Raw genomic sequence first — 14,723 nt, forward strand, 5'->3', positions numbered from 1 at the left:
TCTACACCACAGCCATACCCTATACACCACAGCCATACCCTATACACCACAGCCATACCCTATACACCACAGCCATACCCTATACACCACAGCCCTACCCTATACACCACAGCCCTACCCTATACACCACAGCCCAAACCTATACATCACAGCCATACCCTATACACCACAGCCATACCCTATACACCACAGCCCTACCCTATACACCACAGCCCTACCCTATACACCACATCCATACCCTATACACCACAGCCCTACCCTATACACCACAGCCATACCCTATACACCACAGCCATACCCTATACACCACAGCCCTACCCTATACACCACAGCCCAAACCTATACATCACAGCCATACCCTATACACCACAGCCATACCCTATACACCACAGCCATACCCTATACACCACAGCCATACCCTATACACCACAGCCATACCCTATACACCACATCCATATCCTATACACCACAGCCATACCCGATACACCACAGCCCTACCCTATACACCACAGCCCTACCCTATACACCACAGCCATACCCTATACACCACAGCCCTACCCTATACACCACAGCCATACCCTATACACCACAGCCATACCCTATACACCACAGCCATACCCTATACACCACAGCCATACCTGATACACCACAGCCATACCCGATACACCACATCCATATCCTATACACCACAGCCCTACCCTATACACCACAGCCTTACCCTATACACCAAAGCCATACCCTATACACCACATCCATATCCTATACACCACAGCCATACCCGATACACCACATCCATATCCTATACACCACAGCCATACCCTATACACCACAGCCATACCCTACACACCACAGCCATACCCTACACACCACAGCCCTACCCTATACACCACAGCCATACCCTATACACCACAGCCCTACCCTATACACCACAGCCATACCCTATACACCACAGCCCTACCCTATACACCACAGCCATACCCTATACACCACAGCCCTACCCTATACACCACAGCCATACCCTATACACCACAGCCCTACCCGATACACCACAGCCCTACCCGATACACCACACCCATACCCGATACACCACACCCATACCCCATACACCACACCCATACCCTATACACCACAGCCCTACCCTATACACCACAGCCATACCCTATACACCACAGCCCTACCCTATACACCACAGCCCTACCCTATACACCACATCCATATCCTATACACCACAGCCATACCCGATACACCACAGCCCTACCCTATACACCACAGCCATACCCGATACACCACATCCATATCCTATACACCACAGCCCTACCCTATACACCACAGCCCTACCCTATACACCACAGCCCTACCCTATACACCACATCCATATCCTATACACCACAGCCATACCCGATACACCACAGCCCTACCCTATACACCACAGCCCTACCCTATACACCACAGCCCTACCCTATACACCACAGCCATACCCTATACACCACATCCATACCCTATACACCACAGCCATACCCTATACACCACAGCCCTACCCTATACACCACAGCCCTACCCTATACACCACAGCCCTACCCTATACACCACAGCCCTACCCTATACACCACAGCCATACCCTATACACCACAGCCCTACCCTATACACCACAGCCCTACCCTATACACCACAGCCATACCCTATACACCACATCCATACCAATACACCACAGCCATACCAATACACCACAGCCATACCCTATACACCACAGCCCTACCCGATACACCACAGCCCTACCCTATACACCACAGCCATACCCTATACTCCATATCCTATACACCACAGCCATACCCGATACACCACATCCATATCCTATACACCACAGCCCTACCCTATACACCACAGCCATACCCTATACACCACAGCCCTACCCTATACACCACAGCCATACCCTATACACCACATCCATACCCTATACACCACAGCCATACCCTATACACCACAGCCCCACCCTATACACCACAGCCCTACCCTATACACCACAGCCCTACCCTATACACCACAGCCCTACCCTATACACCACAGCCCTACCCTATACACCAAAGCCATACCCTATACACCACATCCATATCCTATACACCACAGCCATACCCGATACACCACATCCATATCCTATACACCACAGCCATACCCGATACACCACATCCATATCCTATACACCACAGCCCTACCCTATACACCACAGCCCTACCCTATACACCACAGCCCTACCCTATACACCACAGCCATACCTGATACACCACACCCATACCCGATACACCACATCCATACCCTATACACCACAGCCATACCCTATACACCACAGCCATACCCTATACACCACAGCCCTACCCTATACACCACAGCCCTACCCTATACACCACAGCCCTACCCTATACACCACAGCCCTACCCTATACACCACAGCCATACCCTATACACCACAGCCCTACCCTATACACCACAGCCATACCCTATACACCACAGCCCTACCCTATACACCACAGCCCTACCCGATACACCACATCCATACCCGATACACCACACCCATACACCACACCCATACCCCATACACCACAGCCCTACCCTATACACCACAGCCATACCCTATACACCACAGCCCTACCCTATACACCACAGCCCTACCCTATACACCACAGCCCTACCCTATACACCACATCCATATCCTATACACCACAGCCATACCGGATACACCACATCCATATCCTATACACCACAGCCCTACTCTATACACCACAGCCATACCCTATACACCACAGCCCTACCCTATACACCACAGCCCTACCCGATACACCACATCCATACCCGATACACCACACCCATACCCCATACACCACACCCATACCCCATACACCACAGCCATACCCTATACACCACAGCCATACCCTATACTCCATATCCTATACACCACAGCCATACCCGATACACCACATCCATATCCTATACACCACAGCCCTACCCTATACACCACAGCCATACCCTATACACCACAGCCCTACCCTATACACCACAGCCATACCCTATACACCACAGCCATACCCTATACACCACAGCCATACCTTATACACCACAGCCCTACCCTATACACCACAGCCCTACCCTATACACCACAGCCATACCCTATACACCACAGCCCTACCCTATACACCACAGCCCTACCCTATACACCAAAGCCATACCCTATACACCACATCCATATCGTATACACCACAGCCATACCCGATACACCACATCCATATCCTATACACCACAGCCCTACCCTATACACCACAGCCCTACCCTATACACCACAGCCCTACCCTCTACACCACAGCCATACCCTATACACCACATCCATGCCATATACACCACAGCCATACCCTCTACACCACAGCCATACCCTCTACACCACAGCCATACCCTATACACCACAGCCATACCCTATACACCACATCCATACCCTATACACCACATCCATATCCTATACACCACAGCCATACCCGATACACTACATCCATATCCTATACACCATAGCCCTACCCTATACACCACAGCCCTACCCTATACACCACAGCCATACCCTATACACCACAGCCCTACCCTATACACCACAGCCATACCCTATACACCACAGCCCTACCCTATACACCACAGCCATACCCTATACACCACAGCCCTACCCTATACACCACAGCCCTACCCTATACACCACAGCCCTACCCGATACACCACATCCATACCCGATACACCACACCCATACCCCATACACCACACCCATACCCCATACACCACAGCCCTACCCACCACAGCCATACCCTATACACCACAGCCCTACCCTATACACCACAGCCCTACCCTATACACCACAGCCATACCCTCTACACCACAGCCCAACCCTATACACCACAGCCATACCCTATACACCACAGCCCTACCCTACACCACAGCCCTACCCTACACCACAGCCATACCCGATACACCACAGCCATACCCGATACACCACAGCCCAACCCTATACACCACAGCCATATCCTATACACCACAGCCATACCCTATACACCACAGCCATACCCGATACACCACATCCATATCCTATACACCACAGCCATACCCTAAACACCACCGCCATACCCTCTACACCACAGCCCAACCCTATACACCACAGCCCTACCCTATACACCACATCCATACCCTATACACCACAGCCATACCCTATACACCACAGCCCTACCCTATACACCACAGCCCTACCCTATACACCACATCCATACCATATACACCACAGCCATACCCTATACACCACAGCCCTACCCTATACACCACAGCCCTACCCTATACACCACATCCATACCCTATACACCACAACCCTACCCTATACACCACAGCCCTACCCTATACACCACATCCATACCCTATACACCACAGCCATACCCTATACACCACAGCCCTACCCTATACACCACAGCCCTACCCTATACACCACATCCATACCCTATACACCACAGCCATACCCTATACACCACAGCCGTACCCTATACACCACAGCCGTACCCTCTACACCACAGCCATACCCTATACACCACAGCCCTACCCTATACACCACAGCCCTACCCTATACACCACAGCCCTACCCTATACACCACAGCCATACCCTATACACCACATCCATACCCTATACACCACAGCCATACCCTATACACCACAGCCCCACCCTATACACCACAGCCCTACCCTATACACCACAGCCATACCCTATACACCACATCCATATCCTATACACCACAGCCATACCAATACACCACAGCCATACCCTATACACCACAGCCCTACCCGATACACCACAGCCCTACCCTATACACCACAGCCATACCCTATACTCCATATCCTATACACCACAGCCATACCCGATACACCACATCCATATCCTATACACCACAGCCCTACCCTATACACCACAGCCCTACCCTATACACCACAGCCATACCCTATACACCACAGCCCTACCCTATACACCACAGCCATACCCTATACACCACATCCATACCCTATACACCACAGCCATACCCTATACACCACAGCCCCACCCTATACACCACAGCCCCACCCTATACACCACAGCCCTACCCTATACACCACAGCCCTACCCTATACACCACAGCCCTACCCTATACACCACAGCCCTACCCTATACACCAAAGCCATACCCTATACACCACATCCATATCCTATACACCACAGCCATACCCGATACACCACATCCATATCCTATACACCACAGCCCTACCCTATACACCACAGCCCTACCCTATACACCACAGCCCTACCCTATACACCACAGCCATACCTGATACACCACACCCATACCCGATACACCACATCCATACCCGATACACCACATCCATACCCTATACACCACAGCCATACCCTATACACCACAGCCATACCCTATACACCACAGCCCTACCCTATACACCACAGCCCTACCCTATACACCACAGCCCTACCCTATACACCACAGCCCTACCCTATACACCACAGCCCTACCCTATACACCACAGCCATACCCTATACACCACAGCCCTACCCTATACACCACAGCCATACCCTATACACCACAGCCCTACCCTATACACCACAGCCCTACCCGATACACCACATCCATACCCGATACACCACACCCATACACCACACCCATACCCCATACACCACAGCCCTACCCTATACACCACAGCCATACCCTATACACCACAGCCCTACCCTATACACCACAGCCCTACCCTATACACCACAGCCCTACCCTATACACCACCGCCCTACCCTATACACCACATCCATATCCTATACACCACAGCCATACCGGATACACCACATCCATATCCTATACACCAAAGCCCTACCCTATACACCACAGCCATACCCTATACACCACAGCCCTACCCTATACACCACAGCCCTACCCGATACACCACATCCATACCCGATACACCACACCCATACCCCATACACCACACCCATACCCCATACACCACAGCCATACCCTATACACCACAGCCATACCCTATACTCCATATCCTATACACCACAGCCATACCCGATACACCACATCCATATCCTATACACCACAGCCCTACCCTATACACCACAGCCATACCCTATACACCACAGCCCTACCCTATACACCACAGCCATACCCTATACACCACAGCCATACCCTATACACCACAGCCATACCTTATACACCACAGCCCTACCCTATACACCACAGCCCTACCCTATACACCACAGCCATACCCTATACACCACAGCCCTACCCTATACACCACAGCCCTACCCTATACACCAAAGCCATACCCTATACACCACATCCATATCGTATATACCACAGCCATACCCGATACACCACATCCATATCCTATACACCACAGCCCTACCCTATACACCACAGCCCTACCCTATACACCACAGCCCTACCCTCTACACCACAGCCATACCCTATACACCACATCCATGCCATATACACCACAGCCATACCCTCTACACCACAGCCATACCCTCTACACCACAGCCATACCCTATACACCACAGCCATACCCTATACACCACATCCATACCCTATACACCACATCCATATCCTATACACCACAGCCATACCCGATACACTACATCCATATCCTATACACCATAGCCCTACCCTATACACCACAGCCCTACCCTATACACCACAGCCATACCCTATACACCACAGCCCTACCCTATACACCACAGCCATACCCTATACACCACAGCCCTACCCTATACACCACAGCCATACCCTATACACCACAGCCCTACCCTATACACCACAGCCCTACCCTATACACCACAGCCCTACCCGATACACCACATCCATACCCGATACACCACACCCATACCCCATACACCACACCCATACCCCATACACCACAGCCCTACCCACCACAGCCATACCCTATACACCACAGCCCTACCCTATACACCACAGCCCTACCCTATACACCACAGCCATACCCTCTACACCACAGCCCAACCCTATACACCACAGCCATACCCTATACACCACAGCCCTACCCTACACCACAGCCCTACCCTACACCACAGCCATACCCGATACACCACAGCCATACCCGATACACCACAGCCCAACCCTATACACCACAGCCATATCCTATACACCACAGCCATACCCTATACACCACAGCCATACCCGATACACCACATCCATATCCTATACACCACAGCCATACCCTAAACACCACCGCCATACCCTCTACACCACAGCCCAACCCTATACACCACAGCCCTACCCTATACACCACATCCATACCCTATACACCACAGCCATACCCTATACACCACAGCCCTACCCTATACACCACAGCCCTACCCTATACACCACAGCCCTACCCTATACACCACATCCATACCATATACACCACAGCCATACCCTATACACCACAGCCCTACCCTATACACCACAGCCCTACCCTATACACCACATCCATACCCTATACACCACAACCCTACCCTATACACCACAGCCCTACCCTATACACCACATCCATACCCTATACACCACAGCCATACCCTATACACCACATCCCTACCCTATACACCACAGCCCTACCCTATACACCACATCCATACCCTATACACCACAGCCGTACCCTATACACCACAGCCGTACCCTATACACCACAGCCGTACCCTCTACACCACAGCCATACCCTATACACCACAGCCCTACCCTATACACCACAGCCCTACCCTATACACCACATCCCTACCCTATACACCACAGCCCTACCCTATACACCACAGCCATACCCTATACACCACAGCCCTACCCTATACACCACAGCCATACCCTATACACCACAGCCATACCCTATACACCACAGCCATACCCTATACACCACAGCCCTACCCTATACACCACAGCCCTACCCTCTACACCACAGCCCTACCCTATACACCACAGCCATACCCTATACACCACAGCCATACCCTCTACACCACAGCCATACCCTCTACACCACAGCCATACCCTCTACACCACAGCCCTACCCTATACACCACAGCCCTACCCTATACACCACAGCCCTACCCTATACACCACAGCCCTACCGTATACACCACAACCATACCCTATACACCACAGCCCTACCCTATACACCACATCCATACCCTATACACCACAGCCATACCCTATACACCACAGCCATACCCTCTACAACACAGCCATACCCTATACACCACAGCCATACCCTCTACACCACAGCCATACCCTCTACACCACAGCCATACCCTATACACCACAGCCATACCTGATACACCACAGCCATACCTGATACACCACAGCCATACCCTCTACACCACAGCCCTACCCTATACACCACAGCCATACCCTCTACACCACAGCCATACCCTATACACCACCGCCATACCCTATACACCACAGCCATACCCTCTACACCACAGCCATACCCTATACACCACAGCCATACCCTCTACACCACAGCCCTACCCTATACAACACAGCCATACCCTCTACACCACAGCCATACCCTATACACCACATCCATACCCTATACACCACAGCCATACCCTCTACACCACAGCCATACCCTATACACCACAGCCATACCTATACACCACAGCCATACCCTATACACCACATCCATACCCTATTCACCACAGCCATACCCTATACACCACAGCCATACCCTATACACCACATCCCTACCCTATACACCACAGCCCTACCCTCTACACCTCAGCCCTACTCTATACAACACAGCCATACCCTATACACCACAGCCATACCCTATACACCACAGCCCTACCCTATACACCACAGCCATACCCTATACACCACAGCCATACCCGATACATCACATCCATACCCTATACAACACAGCCATACCCTATACACCACAGCCATACCCTATACACCACAGCCATACCCTCTACACCACAGCCATACCCTATACACCACATCCATACCCGCCTCATGCGCCATACCCTATACACCACATCCATACCCTATACAACACAGCCATACCCTCTACACCACAGCCCTACCCTATACAACACAGCCATACCCTATACACCACAGCCATACCCTATACACCACAGCCATACCCTATACACCACATCCGCACCCTATACACCACAGCCATACCCTATACACCACAGCCCTACCCTATACACCACAGCCCAAACCTATACATCACAGCCATACCCTATACACCACAGCCATACCCTATACACCACAGCCCTACCCTATACACCACAGCCCTACCCTATACACCACATCCATACCCTATACACCACAGCCCTACCCTATACACCACAGCCATACCCTATACACCACAGCCCAAACCTATACATCACAGCCATACCCTATACACCACAGCCATACCCTATACACCACAGCCCTACCCTATACACCACAGCCATACCCTATACACCACAGCCCTACCCTATACACCACAGCCATACCCTATACACCACAGCCATACCCTATACACCACAGCCCTACCCTATACACCACATCCATACCCTATACACCACAGCCCTACCCTATACACCACAGCCATACCCTATACACCACAGCCCAAACCTATACATCACAGCCATACCCTATACACCACAGCCATACCCTATACACCACAGCCCTACCCTATACACCACAGCCATACCCTATACACCACAGCCCTACCCTATACACCACAGCCATACCCTATACACCACAGCCATACCCTATACACCACAGCCATACCCTATACACCACATCCATATCCTATACACCACAGCCATACCCGATACACCACAGCCATACCCGATACACCACAGCCCTACCCTATACACCACAGCCCTACCCTATACACCACAGCCATACCCTATACACCACAGCCCTACCCTATACACCACAGCCATACCCTATACACCACAGCCATATCCTATACACCAAAGCCATACCCTATACACCACATCCATATCCTATACACCACAGCCATACCCGATACACCACATCCATATCCTATACACCACAGCCATACCCGATACACCACATTCATATCCTATACACCACAGCCCTACCCTATACACCACAGCCCTACCCTATACACCACAGCCCTACCCTATACACCACAGCCATACCCGATACACCACATCCATACCCGATACACCACACCCATACCCGATACACCACATCCATACCCTATACACCACAGCCATACCCTATACACCACAGCCCTACCCTATACACCACAGCCATACCCTATACACCACAGCCCTACCCTATACACCACAGCCCTACCCTATACACCACAGCCCTACCCTATACACCACAGCCATACCCTATACACCACAGCCCTACCCTATACACCACAGCCATACCCTATACACCACAGCCCTACCCTATACACCACAGCCCTACCCGATACACCACATCCATACCCGATACACCACATCCATACCCGATACACCACACCCATACCCGATACACCACACCCATACCCCATACACCACAGCCCTACCCTATACACCACAGCCATACCCTATACACCACAGCCCTACCCTATACACCACAGCCATACCCTATACACCACAGCCCTACCCTATACACCACAGCCATACCCTATACACCACAGCCCTACCCTATACACCACAGCCATACCCTATACACCACATCCATACCCTATACACCACAGCCATACCCTATACACCACAGCCCTACCCTATACACCACAGCCCTACCCTATACACCACAGCCCTACCCTATACACCACAGCCCTACCCTATACACCACAGCCATACCCTATACACCACAGCCCTACCCTATACACCACAGCCCTACCCTATACACCACAGCCATACCCTATACACCACATCCATATCCTATACACCACATCCATACCCTATACACCACAGCCATACCCTATACACCACAGCCCTACCCTATACACCACAGCCCTACCCTATACACCACAGCCCTACCCTATACACCACAGCCATACCCTATACACCACAGCCCTACCCTATACACCACAGCCATACCCTATACACCACAGCCCTACCCTATACACCACAGCCCTACCCTATACACCACAGCCCTACCTATACACCACAGCCATACCCTATACACCACATCCATACCAATACACCACAGCCATACCCTATATACCACAGCCCTACCCGATACACCACAGCCCTACCCTATACACCACAGCCATACCCTATACTCCATATCCTATACACCACAGCCATACCCGATACACCACATCCATATCCTATACACCACAGCCCTACCCTATACACCACAGCCCTACCCTATACACCACAGCCCTACCCTATACACCACAGCCATACCCTATACACCACATCCATACCCTATACACCACAGCCATACCCTATACACCACAGCCCCACCCTATACACCACAGCCCTACCCTATACACCACAGCCCTACCCTATACACCACAGCCCTACCCTATACACCAAAGCCATACCCTATACACCACATCCATATCCTATACACCACAGCCATACCCGATACACCACATCCATATCCTATACACCACAGCCATACCCGATACACCACATCCATATCCTATACACCACAGCCCTACCCTATACACCACAGCCCTACCCTATACACCACAGCCCTACCCTATACACCACAGCCATACCTGATACACCACACCCATACCCGATACACCACATCCATACCCTATACACCACAGCCATACCCTATACACCACAGCCATACCCTATACACCACAGCCCTACCCTATACACCACAGCCATATCCTATACACCACAGCCCTACCCTATACACCACAGCCCTACCCTATACACCACAGCCCTTCCCTATACACCACAGCCATACCCTATACACCACAGCCCTACCCTATACACCACAGCCATACCCTATACACCACAGCCCTACCCTATACACCACAGCCATACCCGATACACCACATCCATACCCGATACACCACACCCATACACCACACCCATACCCCATACACCACAGCCCTACCCTATACACCACAGCCATACCCTATACACCACAGCCCTACCCTATACACCACAGCCCTACCCTATACACCACAGCCCTACCCTATACACCACATCCATATCCTATACACCACAGCCATACCGGATACACCACATCCATATCCTATACACCACAGCCCTACCCTATACACCACAGCCATACCCTATACACCACAGCCCTACCCTATACACCACAGCCATACCCTATACACCACATCCATACCCTATACACCACAGCCCTACCCTATACACCACAGCCCTACCCTATACACCACATCCCTACCCTATACACCACAGCCATACCCTATACACCACACCCCTACCCTATGCACAACAGCCATACCCTATACACCACAGCCCTACCCTATACACCACAGCCCTACCCTATACACCACAGCCATACCCTATACACCACATCCATATCCTATACACCACAGCCATACCCAATACACCACAGCCATACCCTATACACCACAGCCCTACCCGATACACCACAGCCCTACCCTATACACCACAGCCATACCCTATACTCCATATCCTATACACCACAGCCATACCCGATACACCACATCCATATCCTATACACCACAGCCCTACCCTATAGACCACAGCCCTACCCTATACACCACAGCCATACCCTATACACCACATCCATACCCTATACACCACATCCATACCCTATACACCACAGCCATACCCTATACACCACAGCCCTACCCTATACACCACAGCCCTACCCTATACACCACAGCCATACCCTATACACCACAGCCATACCCTATACACCACAGCCCTACCCTATACACCAAAGCCATACCCTATACACCACATCTATATCGTATACACCACAGCCATACCCGATACACCACATCCATATCCTATACACCACAGCCCTACCCTATACACCACAGCCCTACCCTATACACCACAGCCCTACCCTATACACCACAGCCATACCCGATACACCACATCCATACCCGATACACCACATCCATACCCCATACACCACAGCCCTACCCTCTACACCACAGCCCTACCCTCTACACCACAGCCATACCCTATACACCACATCCATGCCATATACACCACAGCCATACCCTCTACACCACAGCCATACCCTCTACACCACAGCCATACCCTCTACACCACATCCATACCCTATACACCACATCCATATCCTATACACCACAGCCATACCCGATACACCACATCCATATCCTATACACCACAGCCCTACCCTATACACCACAGCCCTACCCTATACACCACAGCCATACCCTATACACCACAGCCCTACCCTATACACCACAGCCATACCCTATACACCACAGCCCTACCCTATACACCACAGCCATACCCTATACACCACAGCCCTACCCTATACACCACAGCCCTACCCTATACACCAAAGCCATACCCGATACACCACATCCATATCCTATACACCACAGCCATACCCGATACACCACATCCATATCCTATACACCACAGCCCTACCCTATACACCACATCCATATCCTATACACCACAGCCCTACCCTATACACCACAGCCCTCCCCTATACACCACAGCCATACCCGATACACCACATCCATACCCGATACACCACACCCATACCCGATACACCACATCCATACCCTATACACCACAGCCATACCCTATACACCACAGCCCTACCCTATACACCACAGCCATACCCTATACACCACAGCCCTACCCTATACACCACAGCCCTACCCTATACACCACAGCCATACCCTATACACCACAGCCCTACCCTATACACCACAGCCCTACCCTATACACCACAGCCCTACCCTATACACCACAGCCCTACCCTATACACCACAGCCCTACCCTATACACCACAGCCCTACCCGATACACCACATCCATACCCGATACACCACACCCATACCCCATACACCACACCCATACCCCATACACCACAGCCATACCCTATACACCACAGCCATACCCTATACTCCATATCCTATACACCACAGCCATACCCGATACACCACATCCATATCCTATACACCACAGCCCTACCCTATACACCACAGCCCTACCCTATACACCACAGCCATACCCTATACACCACAGCCATACCCTATACACCACATCCATATCCTATACACCACAGCCATACCCTATATACCACAGCCATACCCTATACACCACAGCCATACCCTATACACCACATCCATATCCTATACACCACAGCCATACCCTATATACCACAGCCATACCCTATACACTACAGCCATACCCTATACACCACAGCCATACCCGATACACCACAGCCATATCCTATACACCACAGCCCTACCCGATACACCACAGCCATACCCTATACACCACATCCATATCCTATACACCACAGCCATACCCTATATACCACAGCCATACCCTATACACCACAGCCATACCCTATACACCACATCCATACCCTATACACCACATCCATATCCTATACACCACAGCCATACCCTATATACCACAGCCATACCCTATACACCACAGCCATACCCTATACACCACAGCCATACCCTATACACCACAGCCATACCCGATACACCACAGCCCTACCCGATACACCACAGCCATACCCTATACACCACAT

Source organism: Lissotriton helveticus, assembly GCF_964261635.1.
Source record: "Lissotriton helveticus chromosome 1_1 unlocalized genomic scaffold, aLisHel1.1 SUPER_1_unloc_19, whole genome shotgun sequence".
Lineage (NCBI taxonomy): Eukaryota > Metazoa > Chordata > Amphibia > Caudata > Salamandridae > Lissotriton > Lissotriton helveticus.